Source organism: Prionailurus viverrinus, chromosome D1 (assembly GCF_022837055.1).
Source record: "Prionailurus viverrinus isolate Anna chromosome D1, UM_Priviv_1.0, whole genome shotgun sequence".
NCBI lineage: Eukaryota > Metazoa > Chordata > Mammalia > Carnivora > Felidae > Prionailurus > Prionailurus viverrinus.
Genome location: NC_062570.1, coordinates 83964305 through 83983672, shown reverse-complemented (window position 1 = coordinate 83983672; position 19368 = coordinate 83964305).

The window sequence follows — 19368 nt, the reverse complement described above, 5'->3', positions numbered from 1 at the left end:
ATTTATAAGAAACTGCTTTCTATGCTTTTTCCAAAGTGACTATACCAGTTTGTGTTTCTATAATATTCTCTTTTAATGCTGGCCCTTTTGCTTGTCTTGCTATTATTTCATTCATCTACTTCACTCTACTCACTAATACTTACACTTTAGGCTTCATTTTGGTAATTACTTTCTTTGGGAAAGCCCTCCCTGCTCCAAGGTCTGGATTGATGTATCTCCTGTATTCTGTTATACTGTTGTATATCTCATCAATTAATGTTGCATAATCTAAAAGAACACGAAAAAAGGCTATTTCAATCTCAATTTGAACTGAACTTGCAAGATCACAGATGCCAACTATCCCAGGATACAAAAGAATGTGCCACACTATATTAGTAGAATTTATAAAGGAGGTAGCCCATGTCTATTTTTTCAACTGTGGCTTAGCACTTATTGAAGAATATGTAAGAGAATTGATGTGACACATCAGGGAGATAAAATTTCCTTGGAAAAACAATATGTAATGAGGCTACAGACTCTGTTCTTTAGGGGGCAGAAAGAGAATGCCTCCATTCCCCATCAAGACAAGTGAGAGAAGAATCCAGAAGAGCAATTCAATAGCTTTATCTTTGTTCATTAAAATCTATGAGAGCACAGCAGCTGCAGCTAGTGCTGAATCCTTTACCAGAAAGGCCTAACATTGTGAGAGTTTTACTAGATGACCTCTGTGATGGTAAGGAAACAGGTGTGAGTCCATGGGAAAATTACGAATACCTAGAATTTTCAGGGCAAAGGATATGTGAAAATTTCTCTTGGACCAATTGGGAGCTATATAATAGCTTTCCTGCACCCATTTAAAAAAGAACCAACCTAAGTGTACTGCCTGAAAAGGTAATGAATGAGATTTCCAACAGAGTCTGTGTCAAGTGGATTGTCTCTAGTAGAGACACTGATCGTAGTAAGAGAAGTAAAGACAAAGATCCCCCAAAATGATGCTGGTTCACCCACAGATGTACTGTAAAGGAGATCAGATAGAGACCATTACTGCACCAGCAGAGAATGACCCTTCCTCTCGTTAATCTCATTTTCCTCACAGAAACACCATCAAACTAGAAGAGATAGAGAGATATCTATGGGGGTGGGGTCTGGGGGGGAGTGTGTAAATGTTAGGAAGATGAATTAGAGGAGAGGATATAAAAAATAATAAATAATTTATTTAGCCCTTATATTTTGACATTCAGCTTGTGGTCAATTATTTACTACTATAATTGATGATATGATACAAATAAACATTTTGATGTATAGATCTTCATCTATATTTCCTATCATTTTCTTAGACAATATTACTAGATGCGGAACAATTGGCACTCAAAGTCCTAACAGTTTTGAAAGTCTTGAACATAATTTTTAAATTATTGTCCAGAATGATTTATGGTTTACATTCATAAGGGTATATTCCTTGATAAACCCTCACCAACAAAATTAATTTCAAGAAATATCTGTTAAATTGATTAACGCAAAGAGAAATATCATTGTTTTGTTGTATTGTTTATTTTCCACTATATTTTCTCTGACTAGCTTGTTGGTTAATATCTGCTAACATTGTTTCTAATCAGAAGACTATATTTTTACCTAGATGAGATAAATTAAGGCAAGGAATGTACTTTTTGATATTTCTTGGCCTCATCATGTCCTATGTATTTATTCCTGAGAAAAAATTGCATTTTCAAACATAAACAACTGTGTTATCCTATCAATCTTTCTTTAATGCATATTCTCCCTTCTTGCTCATCCAGAAAATCAATCCAACCAATTAATGTGTTGGAGAATGGAAAAAAAAAAAAAGATGATGCTTCTGTATGGCAGCCCTTCCTGTCACTTGGAAATGCATCTTAAATGTTTAGAGGAACATTAGCATGAGTGTATGAATGGACATCCCCAGAGAAAGAGAGAGAGGGAAGAGGAAGGAAGGAGAATATATAGATATTCATGTGGGTGAGTTGGAGGTAGAAGAAATAGAACAATTGTTACTTAAATGCTTCTCCCATTTTAATTAAATTATGACATGCAGGGCACAGAAAGGAGGGAGAGCAAAGCTAAAAATTTTATTTCCTATTTTCTGAGATGGCTGATGAAAGTATACAATAAGAAACTACAGATCCCTTGAATTGATTGAAGAAATAGGAAATCAAATGAGTTTTCTTGGGGGAACCTAGACCATAATTGAGAAATAAGAAGGGGCATACCTCTCAGCAATCTTTTCTTTTTTCTAGGGTCTTGGTCAAATACTCTATTGCAAAAAACTTGGTCAGAGCTCAGAGACACAATGAGTCAAAAAGAAAATAAAAATAGTATTTTTTTAAAAAAAATTTAAACATTTATTTATTTTTGAGAGACAGAGAGAGACAGAGCATGAGCAGGGGAGGGGCAGGGAGAAAGGGAGACACAGAATCTGAAGCAGGCTCCAGGCTCCATGCTGTCAGCACAGAGCCTGCTGCGGGCTCGAACTCACAAACTGCAAGATCATGACCTGAGCCGAAGTCAGACACTTAACTGACTAAGCCACCCAGGCGCCCCAAAATAAAAATAGTATTAACCACATTTATCTGGTGCTTACTGCCTTCCAGACATTAGTAAGCAATTATTCCACATACACTCTCTTATTTAACCTTATGTCAGTCTCATGAGGTTAATATAATAATTATGTTAAGGTTATAGGAGAGGAAACTGAGGTTTAGAGATGGTGAGTTACTTATCCAATATCACACAACTAATAAGTGGCACAGGTGGCATTTACATTGAGAATATTTAAAATTCTAGAGCTCATGGTTCTAAACACTGGGCATATCATTTCGGCTTCAGTCTCACTCATCTAGCCTCAAGTTGCCCTTGTCCTTGCCAAACATACCAAGCCACCCTCCCAAACCCACCTTATTGGGACTCTTTCATATTTTGTTATTAACATGAGGGTCTAGTGTAAAATGAAAACGTGGGGTTCCAGCTAGCGTTGAAAATGACAATCTTTCCTTCCCATGAGGATGCCATCTCAAACCAGAGCAGATGAGTGATCCTGGAGATTCTGGAGATAACAACTACTATATCAGGAGATATGAGACATCTAAAAAAGTAAGAAATAGGATAAGCAAGAGGTCCATGCCAAGTCATCTGCTTAATAAGCCATGGCACTGGCAAGTAGAACTGGAGATGACTGCCTCCTTGCTTTACCCAGAGATGATGTAGGATATGTGCCAAAACTTGAATGCCAGAGGCAGACAGTCATGGTGAAATCTAGGCTTCCCTAACCCCAAACAAAGTGACCAAGTCACCAACTTTAGTGGAGGAAAGGAGCAGTAGGGGGAAAAGAACATGGCAGCAAAGGAGTGCCTGGGTGGCTCAGTCAGTTAGGCGTCAGACTTTGGCTCAGGTCATGATCTCACGGTTTGTGGGTTTGAGCCCCGTGTTGGACTCTGTGCTGGCAGTGCGGAGCCTGGACCCTGCTTTGGATTCTCTCTCTCTCTCTCTCTCTCTCTCTCTCTCTTTCTCTGCCCCTCCCCCACTCACACTCTGTCCCTCTCTGTCTCAAAAGGAAATAAACATTAAAAAAATTAAAAAAGAAATAAAAAAGAACATAGCAGCAGAGAATGAGTAACTAAGAACTCATCCCAGAAACAGGGTAGGGAGCAGGGCAATGTGTAAGCTAAGCCTCAAGTCTCCAGTGCTTCCTCCATTATCCTATTAGATTTCACTTATAAAACGTTAAGTCCAAGGATGAAATTATTAAGTATTTCAAATGCCAATTGCAAAGTGTTAAATCTCAAGCATAGGGTTCTTCTGAGTGCAGGGCTCTTCTGAGTACTAATTCCAGTGCAATTGCACTGCATGGCTGCACACATATGAAACTAGTCCTGGTTTCCATTCTCTGAGTTTAGTCAAGGAGGAAGGAGAGAGGGTGCCTTGTTTAAAGAGACTATATATTGATCTTATATAGATGTCTTATTCTGATGACAATATAATTAAAAATTAGAAGTCTGAGTTTAGATATATTCAGACATGGATTTTAGTTCCAACTCCTCTTACCAGATTGGGAAAAAAAAGTTTCAATCTCTCAAAATCTAGGTCTTCTCTTGTAAAAGTGGCTTAAAGCACATCTTGAAATTTTGAGCAAATCAAAAATATAATTTAAGTAAAAGATTCAACAAAAAGCCTTACATATATTATTGCTGTTAATAAATGTTTGCAATTATTATTATTGATATTTGTGATATATTCAAATTTGGAACTTTAAACTATTAATAAAAATGTCTCCTAACTTGTGTATTATCATAGAGACACGCCTAAAACTCACAATAAATTTAATCATTACACTAAATAATGTCTTGAGCAATAAGTAAGAACCAGGTACTTCCTAAGTATATCATGTTCATTATTGTATCCTATACCCATAACAACTTCTCAAGGAAGTGTTGCCAAACCATTTTATAGATGAAGAAACTTAAGATGAGAAGAGTTATACACATACCCAAGATTTAATATCTGATGTTAGAGTAAGATCCAATCTTCAGTCTTTCTGACCAAAAAGCCTATGTTCTTAACCCCTGTGTCACATTGTCTAGATTAGTGATTCTCAATCCTGGTTACACATTTAAAATGTTAAATACAAATACTGATGCTGAGAACCCAATCTAGATTATTTTAATTAGAATATTGAGGACTTAGAACTAGAGGTAAAAAAAAATGTGTATCTATTTAGATATCTATCAATTTAGATAGATAGATAGATAGATAGATAAACATAGATGTAGATGATATAGATATAGATATATTTCTGGTTCTCAATCCTCAATGGCTGCATATGAGAATCACCTGAAGCCCTTTAATATCTATATATCTATCTCTCTAGTAAGATTCAATCTAGATAATATTTATCTAGATAAATATCAACCTATTTATCTAGATAGATAGATAGATAGATAGATAGATAGATAGATATTAAGGGGCTTCAGGTGATTCTCATATGCAGCCATTGAGGATTGAGAACCAGAAATATATCTATATCATCTGTAAATATGTTTATCTATCTATAGGTATATAGATATAGATACAGATATAGATATATTAATGTGCTTCAGGTGATTTTCATGTACAGCCAAGGTTAAGAACCAATTGGTCTAGACAGTATAATGCACCTAGAAAGGTCTTACTTTTAATATAGCATTGTTAACTCATATTAGCAAACCATTCTGAATTAATGAAGGGTAATGGAAACTCCAATTTATTCTTTTTTTTTATCCCAAGAGTATTTTTAAGGCAAACAACAAAGAATATCCACTATAAGAAAGCAAAGTAATTCTTTTTGCACAGGAAGAAAGAGCTGTTATTGTCATGACCTTGAATAATCTTTTATAGAGGGGTGTGGGAGTATAATTTATTTTTTCAAACTCAGAGAAGTAAAAGCATCTGTGTATTGACCTGAAAGAATGTGTGGAAAACATAGGATGAGGATAAGAATTACTACACAATTTGGATCAGGAAATGTCAGGGTGGGCGGATGTGGGATGATGGAAAAGGAGTGTGTCATGAATACTTCATAAGTGGGCCCCCGCCTCCTTCACATTTGTAAGTGTCATTTATAATGGGATGAATAATAGTGTTAAGATGTATGCTCTGTGATATGTCCCTTTATCCAAACAAATACAAGGCAGCCCAGATAAAACTATTATCCAAGGCCAGCACATGCAAACCAGAGATGTGATGTTGATGATTTAAGCTTCAGTCCCAACTGGAAGGTAATATTCCAGATAATTGCCTCAATTTCTTCACCTAATTCAGAAAAAGAGGGTTTATAGACAAAGTTATGAGTGTCCCAAATGTTCTACCCATTCATTTTACTCTCCAGTATACCTGACTAAAATCATAAAATCAAGGGTCTGATGTGTGCAAAGAGATACAGGTGATAGCTACAGATAGACGCTTCCATCAATTTAAAACAGATAAAAAACCTGACCAAATCATGTCAAAGGCCACCAAGCCAAATAAATCTCTACTATAAAACTGCCATTATTTTATAATTTTTACATGTCCAAATTAAGGAAAAGAAGTGAAATAAGGAGTGTGTTAGGGAATTAAGGGCAAGACATTGACAATAGATATTATGAAAAATTGACTAATTTGTTTCTGGAAAATAATATCTCCATTACATCGAACAACAGTATCAATTACGTTGGAATTTTGCTCTAACAGCTTAAAAATGGAGCATAATTCATGACACCGTAGAAGGCATTGGTAAAAAGAGCATAGGTTTTTGAGTTGTAATTGGCTGAATTCAATTTTGATTTTTCCACCACTAACAACAACATATTTCTGGACAAGTAGCTTAGTGCAGTTGAACCAATTTTCCTTATCTGTAAAATAGGAATAATGATCAACATTTAGGATTATTCTGAGGCTCATAGACAATATCCGTGAAGCAAGAAGTGTAATATACCTAGGATGTTGATTATTATTGTATTATATTCCTATTATTAGAAGTTAATCCACTCTTTTAATGTTTTACCAAAGGCCTGTGCTTTCATATCCTGGGACTTGGTCATGAATTGTCCATTTTCTCTTGGAAGAACAAACAATTCCTGGCGTAGAATGTAGCTCTGAAATTAAGCCTATACCTAACCAAGAAAGGACATGTGCTGGGGAAATTGGCCAAAATACAGAAGTCAAGAAAAAATTCTCACTGGCAGGTAAAGTCCAGTGCCCGCTATGGTAATAACTGGCAAAGTCACCTAAGTTATCAGTGACAGTCTTAAAACAATGAGATAGGTCAGTAGGCAGGAAAAATAATGCCTAGGAAGTCACCAGGGCTATTGGCTTACTGTATTATAGTTAAGGTAAGAGTTCAAAATCCAGGTTCTAGGCAGATGAACAAAACAGGTTCATAAAAATAAAAACCAAGGGAGGAGGTCAATTATAAAATCTCAGATATGACTTGGAATTCAAGCAATGAGACAACATCCCAATTTTCATTTTCAGCTAGAAGACTTGCTATAGAGACAGCAAAGATAACCTGAGGCAGAATTACTACTGTTATTATTACTATACAGGCATGATGTTTACTCTTCCTAACAAATCCAGAAGAAAAGATTTGGCATTGGAATTTCCATGATCAAAGAAACTGTAATTCAGTAAGGGCAAGTTAATTTTCCATGGTCAGATAAGCAGATAAATGAATTCCAGATCTGATATTCAAATCCAGATTCATCTGGCTTCAAAAGAATGGGCTGAACCAAGGCATAGCATGCTACTCCTGAAAGAAGAAAATAAAAAGCAAAAAACACTAAAGCCCCCTATTTCAACTTACAGTGGTTCTGGCAACTGGAGAGAAGTTTGAACATGCATCTGATGACCAATGTGCTCTTGCAGTGGAAAACCAGATCCTAAGAGCCTGACAGGGTAAAACAGCTTGGTCTCTAACCCAAAGGACTTTAAAGTCCTGAAGCTGGAACTTTTTGATCAGATGGACAGGAGTCTTCATGATTTCCTATCTCTCACCATTGTTAAGAATCTCTAAAATCTTATGGACTCTAATGGAGTTCATATTTATATACTGTGAAATATGATAATATATAAATATGAAACTTAATCATCCTGGTCTGAAATTAAGCCCATACCTAACTAGGAAAGGACATGTGCTGGGGAAATTGGCCAAACTCCAGAAGTCAAGAAAAACTTCTCCTTGGTAGGTAAAGTCCAGTGCCCACTCTAGTCATAACTGGCAAAGTCACCTAAGTTTACAGTGACAGTCTTAAAGCAATATTTAATATGTTTCTCACCACAATATTTAAGACAGGAGTTGTCCTTGACTCAGTGATAGGGAAGACTCAAATACTGATAAATCCACCAGATTACTTCTTTTTCAGTACAAATTGTTTGCTATTATCCACGATGCCAAGGGTTTATTTTACTTAGCCTGCCTGGGATTTCTGAACTGTATTTAGAGAAACACTTTCTTCCTTACCTCATTGTAATTAATATTCCATGGTGCCTCTGGCTCTTCTTTGTGAGTTGTCTGAGGCATGTGCAAATGGCCAGAGGGAAAAAGCTAGGGACTCTTAATGTTCCACCCAGGAAATGTCAGGAAGGCACTTAATTTCCTTCTAGAGGAAGAGGAGCAAGTAAGAGAAATTTAAGCATTCTTCATTCCTGTGAAGTTTGTGGGGAGGAGTTTGAAGAGAGTGGAAAAAAGCCACCCTTACCTCCTTTCTGTAATTCTCCTGTTTAAAAATTCTTACTGGGATTTTAGAAGAGGTGATGAGGTAAGAAAACAAAACCTCTCACCTACTAAGCAGAAAATCTCTTGAGTGAATGCTAAGGGTAAATTCTCTAATTTTTTGTAATCATATTTTATGCTACAGGAACATTCACTTACTTTATTTACCATTCTCTTGTCTATCTTCATTGAGATGTTCTTGAAGGCGTCAAAATAAAATGTAATTATTGGTATTTATGTGGGTGACACCAGGAAGAACTTTTCCCTTGGTAGCTCCCCCACCTCTTCCTGTACTTCTAATGGCCTAGGAGACTTAAACAAACACATCTATTAAGATACTTAACTTTCAATCTCAGCAAAATATCTGCATGATGGAGAATCTGGTTCAATAGAAAAATTAAAGAGCAACAGCGAATACACTTTCTATGGTATATTAAGGGAGGTAAGACAGCACTTCCCACCAAACAAATAATTTTACAGAGTAATTGACTCATAATTTATTTCCTTTAGGAAAATATATTTTTCCCATTTAAAAACATATTGAAGATCATTATTCTCAGTGGTATCTAGCATTAGCAGGTAGACAATTTACAGGAGATGAATTCCCACTTTGGATGCTGTAGAGGGGTAAATTGGTAAAGGGCTCTTGAATTTACCGAAATCATCACATGCACAAATGTACTGAATGCTATTTGTGTGTCCTTGTAGCTTATAAATTTAATGAGGGTGAGATCTGAAGAATAAAAAAAAAATATTTCCACTACAAAAATGAAAAAAATGTCGGAACGAAATCTAGGTTCATTGCACGCCTAAGATCCCAAGACCCAAACAACATTTTTCTTTCATAAGATCACATGGAGTAAAAATAAGTAAATGCTCATTAGGATCGTTGTTTAAAAGACATCAAAGGGATGCTGACAATCTCACCATTTCACTCCTCTGACTATCATCTGTTGTAGACATAATATGTTCTACTTTCAGGAAACCTGGGGCATCTTATAAATTGCTGGTACTCCTCATGGAATGTGGACCGTGTAGTTATTGGCCTTGAATTTATAAACTATGAATTAAGTGTCACTTGAATGGAAAATTATTTGAAGAAAGTACCCTATGATTCACTTCTAATGAATGCTTTCATACATCCCTGCAAATGTATTCACCCAAATAAGTTCTCATAGAAGCAGGCCAAGAAACTTCTTTTCTGTGATATTTTATCTAGAAAATTTTAAAGTCAAATAATTCACTAAAGCTATGAAATTTCCTTTTATTTTTAAGTAGCACACATAGAAATTTCCTGTGCTTGGTTACAATCCTACCAGATAACCAACTGAAATTAAAATATTTTCCCAGCCCACAAAAGCATGTATTTTAAAAAATACAATGAGAACATTTGACAGAGACATAAAAGCATAAACGAAATGTTTTGCTATTCAACTACCTCCCTCTACTAGTATGTATCTTACCGCCTTTTAGAAAGTAAGTGCCACCCAGTACCTACTGAAGTAAACTTTCAGACTGATTATTTTTATGTTTCAAGGTTATGGTATTTTCCGATTAAAGAAAAACTGTCAATCTTGTATGTAATAGGGGTGTCTCAGTGGCTCACTCAGTTTAGTGTCTGACTTCAGCTCAGGTCATGATCTCATGGTTCATGGGTTTGAGCCCCACTTCAGGCTCTATGCTGACAGCTCAGAGCCCAGAGCCTGCTTCGGATTCTGTGTCTCCCTTTCTCTCTGTCCCTCCACTATTTGTGCTCTCTCTGTCTCTCAAAAATGAATAAATGTTAAAGAAAAAAATCTGTATGTAATAAAGACTGAAAACAATTAAAAAAAAGTAAACTACATTTTTAGTTCCTAGTATCTACAACTCAGCTCAGTGTTGTTGGCTGATGGTTATGTAACACTATCAAGGACAGATTTTTGTGCTGCACCAGATTGGAACTTCCCTGTGAATAAGGATTAATCCAAAGACAAAGAGCCAATGGTAAATATTGACCAAAGTGTGTTGTGATCACCCTGTGTTAAGGAACAAATATTTGTGACAATTTTTTGTCATTTGGAAAATGAAATGGCATTTGGAGCATTTGGTTATAACTGCAGGTTTTCAAGTAAGATGTTAAGTGACTCAATTTAACATAGTAGCATTTGGGGTAGACAAGGGAATATGGATCTAAAAAATCTCCACATATAACAGACACTCTATATTTTTCTTAAATGGAGAAAAAGGGATAGAGAAGACAAGCGTCCAGAATGATATCAAATGCCCTAGTTGGGGAGGCAGAATCAATGATTTTAAGAGAACAAGGTATAGAATGATAAAAAAAGAGAAAGTCCATTTTAAAGGTGCACAATCATAGATGTCTATAATTAAAAGTGGCTGCATCAAAGATGCAGATGATTAGAACTCTGACTGGTGTAAAATCAAGTCTGGAATATAGTAAGAAGCACTATTTCCTTCCCCTATTCCTTCCTTTCTCTCTCTTGGGAAATTGATAGGACAGCTTCAAAGGATGAATCTAATACCCCTGAAGAAGGTGAACTTATGACTGTAGTTGCATTACAAATGCCTAAGGGTCTCTGTTCTTATTTCAGTTAGATTAGGTCCTATGTTCAGCTCCATCATGCCCTGCTCTTCCTCTGGATTTCAAAAAAGCAGAGAATGCTCTCTGATCATATTTCCTCAACCACTATTGCAGGCAGGTATGTCTTTACAGTAAAGGCCAGAGAAGATTAGAATGTTTTATTGTTTTGAATCTTAAAGACCCAGCCACATAGTTTTATACCATTATTGTCATAGTCTGAGAATTTTAAATGCTTTAATTCCAAATAGTTGAGTGGAAAGAGTACTGAATTAATACTGAACTATTTTTGTTCTCAGCAATTTTACTAATAAACTGTGCTATTACAGTTTTGTTTTAGTATTTTCTTTCACCTTTAATACTTAGACTGCTAGGCACATAACTTTCTTTATCTTATTTAATTCTCACAATGGTATTGGTATCTTGTACTTTTTAAATCTGTACTTGGCTTAATTTTCTAGTTGCAGAATGGCTGTTTTTTAGTAGGTAAAATCTAAGGTAAAAACTTTCTAGTTCTAATATCATTAATATATAATATACACAGCTTGTAGACAGAAGAAAATTAATGGGAAAAACACAAATTATATATACATTTTTATTAAGAAAAGTGTCTATGTTTGCAGTTTCTATGATAGAAAATGTGAAAGCTACTCACCAACCTTGGGAAGAGAATTCTCACAGGACTTCATTTCTGGAAGATTTTTACTGTTGGAGGTAAGATTTTAGAAAACCTTTGAAAAAGAGGAAAGAAGGTAGACTTAGAGTAAAAGATTATTCCAAGAATAACAAATGGGATGAGTGAGAATATAAGTGAGAAAGGACTCGTAGCAGATTAGAGTAGGTAGGAGGTGAGAATACAGAGAGAGAACACTGGTGTCTTTGCTCCTTCATACCTCTGTATAGCAATTAATCTAAAAATGCAAAAGAGTAGAGAATAGGAAGGAAGAGTGGCCAATTATTAGGAAATCTAGGAAAACCTGTGAATTTGGTTCTTTGAGTCTGGACAAAGAAGCAAAAACTTTATGGTCTTCACTAAGGTCAAGGAAATAGGTGGAGTCTAAAGGAAGAACTTGAGCCATGATTTGATGGGGAAGCCAGAAGGAAGGCGCAGTAATAGAAGACATATAAAGTCCAAGGATTAAGGTGCACTCACAGCCTCACCTACAGAAAATATCAAGTAGGCTTGGAGGGCTGAGTTTCCATAGGATACTGGAGAAAGGAGCTCAGCTGTAGGAAGAATACTCTTTTTTACAATAGGATGAAATTGGACTCAAAGTAAGTGGATTATAAGCAGCGGCTTTGGACCAGACAATTTATGGCCAACTCTGCTACACCTGAGAGTTTGTTAAAAATGCAAATCTCAATCTGTACTCCAGACCTACTGATCTGCATCTACTTTGAGAAAAATTGTCCGAAAGTCTTATTTTTAGTTTTCTCATCTATAAGACATGACAGTGGCTCCCTTATAAGGTTGTTATAAGGATTAAATAAAATAACATCCCCAAAGTGTTTAGTAGATACTTGGCACAGTGGGTACTAATAATTGGAAGTTAATATATTAACATGAGCAATAGTGTATACTGAAGAATTATTTTTTAATTAAAATAAATGTTGAAAAGACTAGCTAAATCCCCCTTCAGAGTTGAACATTTTAATTTCTTTTTTAAATGTTTATTTATTTTAAGGGAGAGTGAGCACAAGGGGGTGGGCAGAGAGAGGGAGAGACAGAATCCCAAGCAGGTTCCATGCTGTCAGTGCAGAGCCTGATGCGGGGCTCCAACCCACGAACTGTGAAATCATGACCTGAACCAAAATCAAGAGTTGGATGCTTAACCGACTGAGCCACCCAGATGCCCCTGAACATTTTAATTTCTAATCCATAAACATAATTTGACCTTGCAGATTATAGATTGCCTGCAATTTGACCTACTTTTAGTATAAAATGATCAGATGAGTGGATTTATTTGGCCGAATTTTGCTGAGAGATTATTATTACATGAGGTGCTGAATCATTTTCAGTATCAGTGACTAAGAAAGGGAATTGTGAACAGAGAAACAATTGTCAGATTAACACAGTTCTAATATGCAATGCAAATATTATGCTACTGAAATAAAAGTGCAAAACTGCCCTTAATTACTCAAACCATCTCTCCCTAGGATATGAAAGGGTTTATTTTGTCACTTAGCTTTAATTTATTCCAACTGTTCTTGATTGGGTTTTGCAAATGGGTTCAAAAGAACTTTAGACCTGACAATGTTTTAATCAACCCCGAATCTTCTTTGCTCTTCCAGCTACAATTTATAGAATTGCTGCACTGTCTATTCCAGGTCCACATTTATGTCTACTTTCTCTTAATCATCTAGACAAAAGAGAGCATGATTCTGATGGCCTCACAGAGGAACACAGGGCTAACATAATGATAAAAATGACGATGATGATGACGACGACAATGATGACGATGATGACGATGACTGTAGGAGTAACAACCTCCAATAGTTATGAAAGTTTAATTCTATCTCCTGGCTTGGAATACCATGTTTTTTGGTATATGTCCATTTTTATCTTTAGTGGGAAGTCTCTCCTCTGAATTCCAGGGACATATATCCAATTGCCTACTCCACATCTCTAACTTGAATGTCTGTGGATCATTTCAAACCTCATCTAGACAAAGAACCAGTTTCTGTAAAATAGTGTCTCTCCTAGAGTCACTCCATCTTCATAAGTGGCATATACATTCTAAGTACCTTTACAGTCTTATTGTTTTTTTTCCATACATCCCTTCCCATCCATCAGCAAACCCTGCTATCTCTGTCAGTCTGATATTAGTACCCATATCTTTCCCACTATGTAATTCTGCTTTTCGGGAGGAATTATTACTCGTGTCTTTCATGCCACTGAGATATCAAAATAGTTTTCTAATTTAGACATATATGGAACTCACTAAAGAATAAATGTGTTCACTAGTCACAATTCATAAAAGGAAAAATGAAATATAGAATATCTAAACAGCAATTAATTACAGGACAAATGGATGAAATTCATAATAATTCAGGCATCAAAAACTCCTTTTGGACCCAAAATGATATGTGTATGCATGTGTTTTGAGTGCATACATGTGTGATAGTAGGGGAAAAAAGCATATAAGAGTATGGGTACTCAAGAACAGTTTCTAAGGCCAAGTCTTTATTATATACTTAATGCATGTCTAGTACTATGAATTAAGAAAATGGAAATACAAGGACGCCTGGGTGGCTCAGTCGGTTAAGCATCCGACTTCAGCTTAGGTCATGATCTCACAGTCCGTGAGTTCAAGCCCCATGTTGGGCCCTGTGCTCACAGCTCGGAGCCTGGAGTCTGCTTGGGATTCTATGTCTCCTTCTCTCTCTGCCCCTCCCCCGCTCATGCTCTGTGTCTCTCACTCTCAAAAATGAATAAATGTTAAAAAGTTCTTTAAAAAAAGAAAATGGAAATGCAAAGATGAATAAGGACAAGACTACACCCTCAAGGAACTCTTATTCTAGGAACAGAGTCAAGGAAATAGTTTCAATAATAATTGACTCAAATGCCCACACTTACTGTATCCGTAATGATTCAGAGCACTATTCACCTGTTGGGAACAACCAAATGGATAAGGAAATAACTAAAATCTATATGGTAACTCAATCAACCCAACTACTACAAGCAATGCCAAACATCACAGGGCTTATTGTCTACCAAATTCCATAGCTGTTCATATTAAGAAAATGAAGAACGGAGGCTTATAAATGGCCAAAGTATTGTTTTTTTTTAATCCCCACATATTTAATATAGCTTTGTTGTGCTAAAAAATGCCACCTCATGGTGAAAAGGTTTCCAGAACTGATGTTAAAGTCTCTATTAGGTTTATTTCCCAAGAGTGTCTGTGTATTTGGGTGATCCATCCTTTAAAGACATGAACATTGCACTGGGTTATTCCAGTAAATCAACTAAGCCACTGAGTGATATAGTGCTGGGAGCACTAATGTCCTTGTGAGCTTTAATTCAAGAATGACACAGAAAAGATGGAGCACCAGAACATAAGCCAAGCTTTAGAAGCTTTTCTCATACACTTAGTTGTGTTTTAAAATAAATTTATTATCACTGACAGGAAAATGCTTCTACTAAAATGCAATCATCATAGAAACTAAACACAGTCATAACCACAAACCACTGTTTACATTAAATAACCATTTATTCATCAAATATATTCAAAGGCCTACTATGGGTTAGATATTATAACCCATAGATAGAAAGAAGGGATACAAAGCTGAAAAGATGTGGTCCCAGTTATCTAAAAGTGAATAGTGACAAGAACAATCAATTAACACACAAAATACTTCCTTGGATGGATGTAGATATAAAGTGTTACAGTTGGGAGACTTGCCTCACAGATACCATGAAGCAGAGTTTAAAAAAATAGACAGCAATTAAGCCAGCAGACATGTGACAGAGTGGATGGTTTAGGAAAAGAGCAGAATTTGTAAAGGTCTAGGGTATTAGAAAATTTGCTGAGAGAGCAATTTCTGTGTTTCCTAACATCTGACATTCCTTTTAAACTGATGTTTAATTATGACATTTAGCAGAACTTTTAGTCATGGGATAATCAGAATGATTTGTCATGGTAAACAGGATGGAATGGATTCCTAGTCCCAGACTATGTAGTCATGGCTACAGATTCAGTAGTTGTATCCAATTTTCTATCACAGGTATTATAAGAGGCAATTCTTAGAAACATGATTTTCATTGTTTTTGTGGATTGTTGAATCTAAAGGACATAAAAGAACAATCTGGACTCAAATAAAATCTCTTAATAACCTACGTGAATTCTATTAACTGATTTTTCGTTTATTTATTAAGACCACAAACATCTATTGAGAGTTTACCAGATACCAACAACCATGCTAAACTCTGGAAATATACTCTAGAAATAAATAACATACAGCCTCCACCCTCAAGACTCAAAGTCCAGTGGTATTTTCAGATACATTTAAAGAGATATGTATATAATAGTGTGATCAATGTAAAAAGAGAAGCAAATGGGTAACAGAAACATGGACAAAGGGGATCTAACAAGAATAGATAAATATGGGGAGGGGGTGTGGCTTGTAAAATGTGACCAAGCTTTTGAATGTTTGGACTGCTGTTCTAGGCTACAAAATAGCATAAACAAATATATAGAAGGGGTAAAATGTCAAGGATTGTTAGGGAAATTCCATATAAAATTTGTTGTGCTGGACTACCAAGAAAGTCTGCTACAACCCACAATATAGATAGACTTGAAATTTATTTACTGTTTCAGTGTTCTGTGTTCTTTTTGCCTTCGCTGATAACCTCCTCTCAGCCAAGTAGCATGACTGCACTGTAAGCTGCTTTATAAGGCTCTGGGCTCTTTAACATGAAACAAAGAAGCAATGCTTTTTGATACAGTTGAACAGCTGCTGTTAAGAACAAGATTAACAAATGAGTCAAAATGTGCTGCTGAGGGTTAGTTAATGCATTATATCAGTGTTAATTAAGGTATTATTAAAAGGCTGACTGTTGCCTCTCATATTCATGGAATTTACACACACACTTCATTAATCTTTGCCCTCCCTGCGGGATAAGTCACTGCACCTGTTCATCTTCAAGAGCAGAAGTATTGCCTGCCAGATAGCTGGTGTGCAGCTCAAGACAGGCAATGGTGACATGTGGCAGATCAAAGAAAAAACACCCTGCTGTTTGATAGGGATTTTACTATTCCTTCATTTGATGATGCATGGAGGTCCTTTGTTATTGCTTGTTTGAGTGAAATTGTAAATTAAATTCTTTCTATCCATGATGCCCTCATCAATGTCAAATATGCATTTTTGTGTCACAGGCACATTCCTCAAGATTTAGAATTTAAAATACATGACAAGAGGACAATTATTGGAAGAATGTCTCTATTTTACACCATGGAAAACAGAAAACAGAAAACAATAAAAAAAGAGAAGTAAAATATTGATACGGCAAAGTCCAGTGTCATGTACAAAAGATTATTTGGAAGAATGGAAAATAGAATTTCTCTAGATACATGGAGGTAATATTTCAGAGCTTTGAGGGGTAAAGTAAATAAAAATAGCGGCAATAATGGTAGCTATTATTTATGGAAAACCTATTCTATCAGGTACTATGTTATGAACTTGTTTCACCACTTAATCTCTGTTGATATTTATTTGAGGTCAAAATTATTCCCCATTTATAATGGAAGAAACCCAGACTCCAAAGAGTAAATGACTGTTCATTATTCCATTGCTAGTAAGAGGCAGAGTTGAATAAGTATAGATGGACCTACCTCCAGGGACTGTGTTCTTAGCCACTATCTTGAATTGTTTACATATTTGGGAGCACCCAGCTATCAGCAGAATTCTAATTCTATGACTTTTATTCAACACAAGGGACTAGGCTTTCAGGAATTGTAAACACCAATTATATAAGTTATTATGTTCCTGTGATGACTGCTTGGTTAGAAAATTTTTGCTAGAATAATGGATTTCAAGGTAGATTGGGAGGCAAAAGGATGATGGCTGTCAATCATGAAGAGTTTACAGGGAAAATATTTGAGCTCCCCAAACTCCAGAATCTGGTCTTCTACTTCTAGTCTTATATCCTTAACTTCATTATATCTGCTGTAAAGTGACTAGTCTTTTGAGATCAGGGGGACTCATTAAATTAAATCTACAAGAGACAACTATGCCCATTTAATAATGTCTAGTGTTAAATATAACTGGAAATCATCAGAATGGCTCATTTCAACTGAGCAGTATGTTCTTGTCCTATAGGATAGTAGTCAGGAAGACACATTATAATCAGAAGGCTGCTTTGGTCACAGAATCAGAGCAAAAAGGATTGAAAAATCTATCCATCTCCTCTAAAGAGATATACCTTCCAATTAGATTAGAATGCAAATGATCAGGGTACAAGACCTCTATCAATGAGAAACACCCTGACAAAAATCTTGCTTTTAGCTTTTACTCTGGCTCTATATTGGTCAGTCCACCCTTGGAAAAGTTGTAGCTTCCCGAAACACACTCAGATTCCACTTATATATTTCTGAAGTTACATTCTAGTTATTACAATTATACTTAAATGGCTGCAGATTTTCAAAGTATTATTAAGTATGTTCCTTCTACAGATATCATGCTCCATTCATTTCTAGACAAATTTTTAAAAAAATATCTCTTGGAGGTGATCCTAAGGTTGTTAACCACTCATGTACTTCCAATATGTTGGGAAATGGCCACTATGCGGACCACCATTATATGAGGTGATAGGGTGCATGGTGAGTGCTTTAAGAGGCTTGTGATCAGCATTCATGAATTTTCTGTTGCTATTCTAGCATTATTTTCTACACTGGAGCCAGAGTAATCTTTCCAAATGGTATTCCATACACACAACTTTTCTATTATATTTTCTGAAATATATGGTTTCCCTTCATGCTTATTATAGTCTCAAAAATCCTTAGTGTGAGTTAAATGCTCTGTAGTATTGGCCCCTACCAGCCATCTCTCTGACCAAGGTCCTTTGGTTCTTTGTGGTCCAACTACACTGACTGTCTCTTAATTACCTAAATGTACCAATGAATTTTCTATCAGAATTTTTTTTTTCTGAGAGAGAGAGAGAGAAAGACGAGAGAGCACAAGGGGGAGAAGGCAGAGAGAAAGAGAGAATCTTAAGCAGACTGCATGCCCAGCATGGAACCCAATTCAGGGCTCAATCTTATAATCCTGAGATCATGACCTGAGCCAAAATCAAGAGTTGAATGATCAACCGACTGAGACACCAGGTGCCCCAGAAAATCTCTTTACATGCAGTTTACCTTACCTAAGATGCTCTTTTTCCTTTTTACCCATTTGATTCCTATTTATACTTTATATTTAGATCTCATTTCATTCCGTAGAGGAAAACTTCTCTGACCTGCTGATGTGGGTCAGGATCCCCCATTATATACTCTTATATTACCAGGAACTTCTCCTTAATACGCTTGCTCTAATCTATAATTTATAGATATTCATATAGTTATCTGATCAATATCTGTTTCATCCACTACATGCTCCAAACTACACAAGGGTTCTATTTGAAAAGTAGCATATCACTGGTGACCAGCACAGTGATTGATGCATAGCAAGTCCTCCCGAACATTTATTGAGTAAATAAATGCAAGCCATGGCAGTTTTTCTGTAACTTACTTGGATTTTTTTCAAAGTTGAACTATTAAAATATTTATATTATTATAAAATGACTTCATACTCATTACAAAAACTTCACCAATATAGAGAATAACCATCTGAAAAAAAAAATCCTGCTTCTCTCCCATGGAAAAACTATTTCCAAATATCCTTCTAGTCTTTATTTTCTCTGTGATACACACACACACACACACACACACATATATATATATAAAGTGATATATATATGGATATATATTTATATATATATATATATATAAAGTGATATATATGGATATATATGGTTTTTACATGAATAAGACCATATTATTTGGACAGTCTCTTT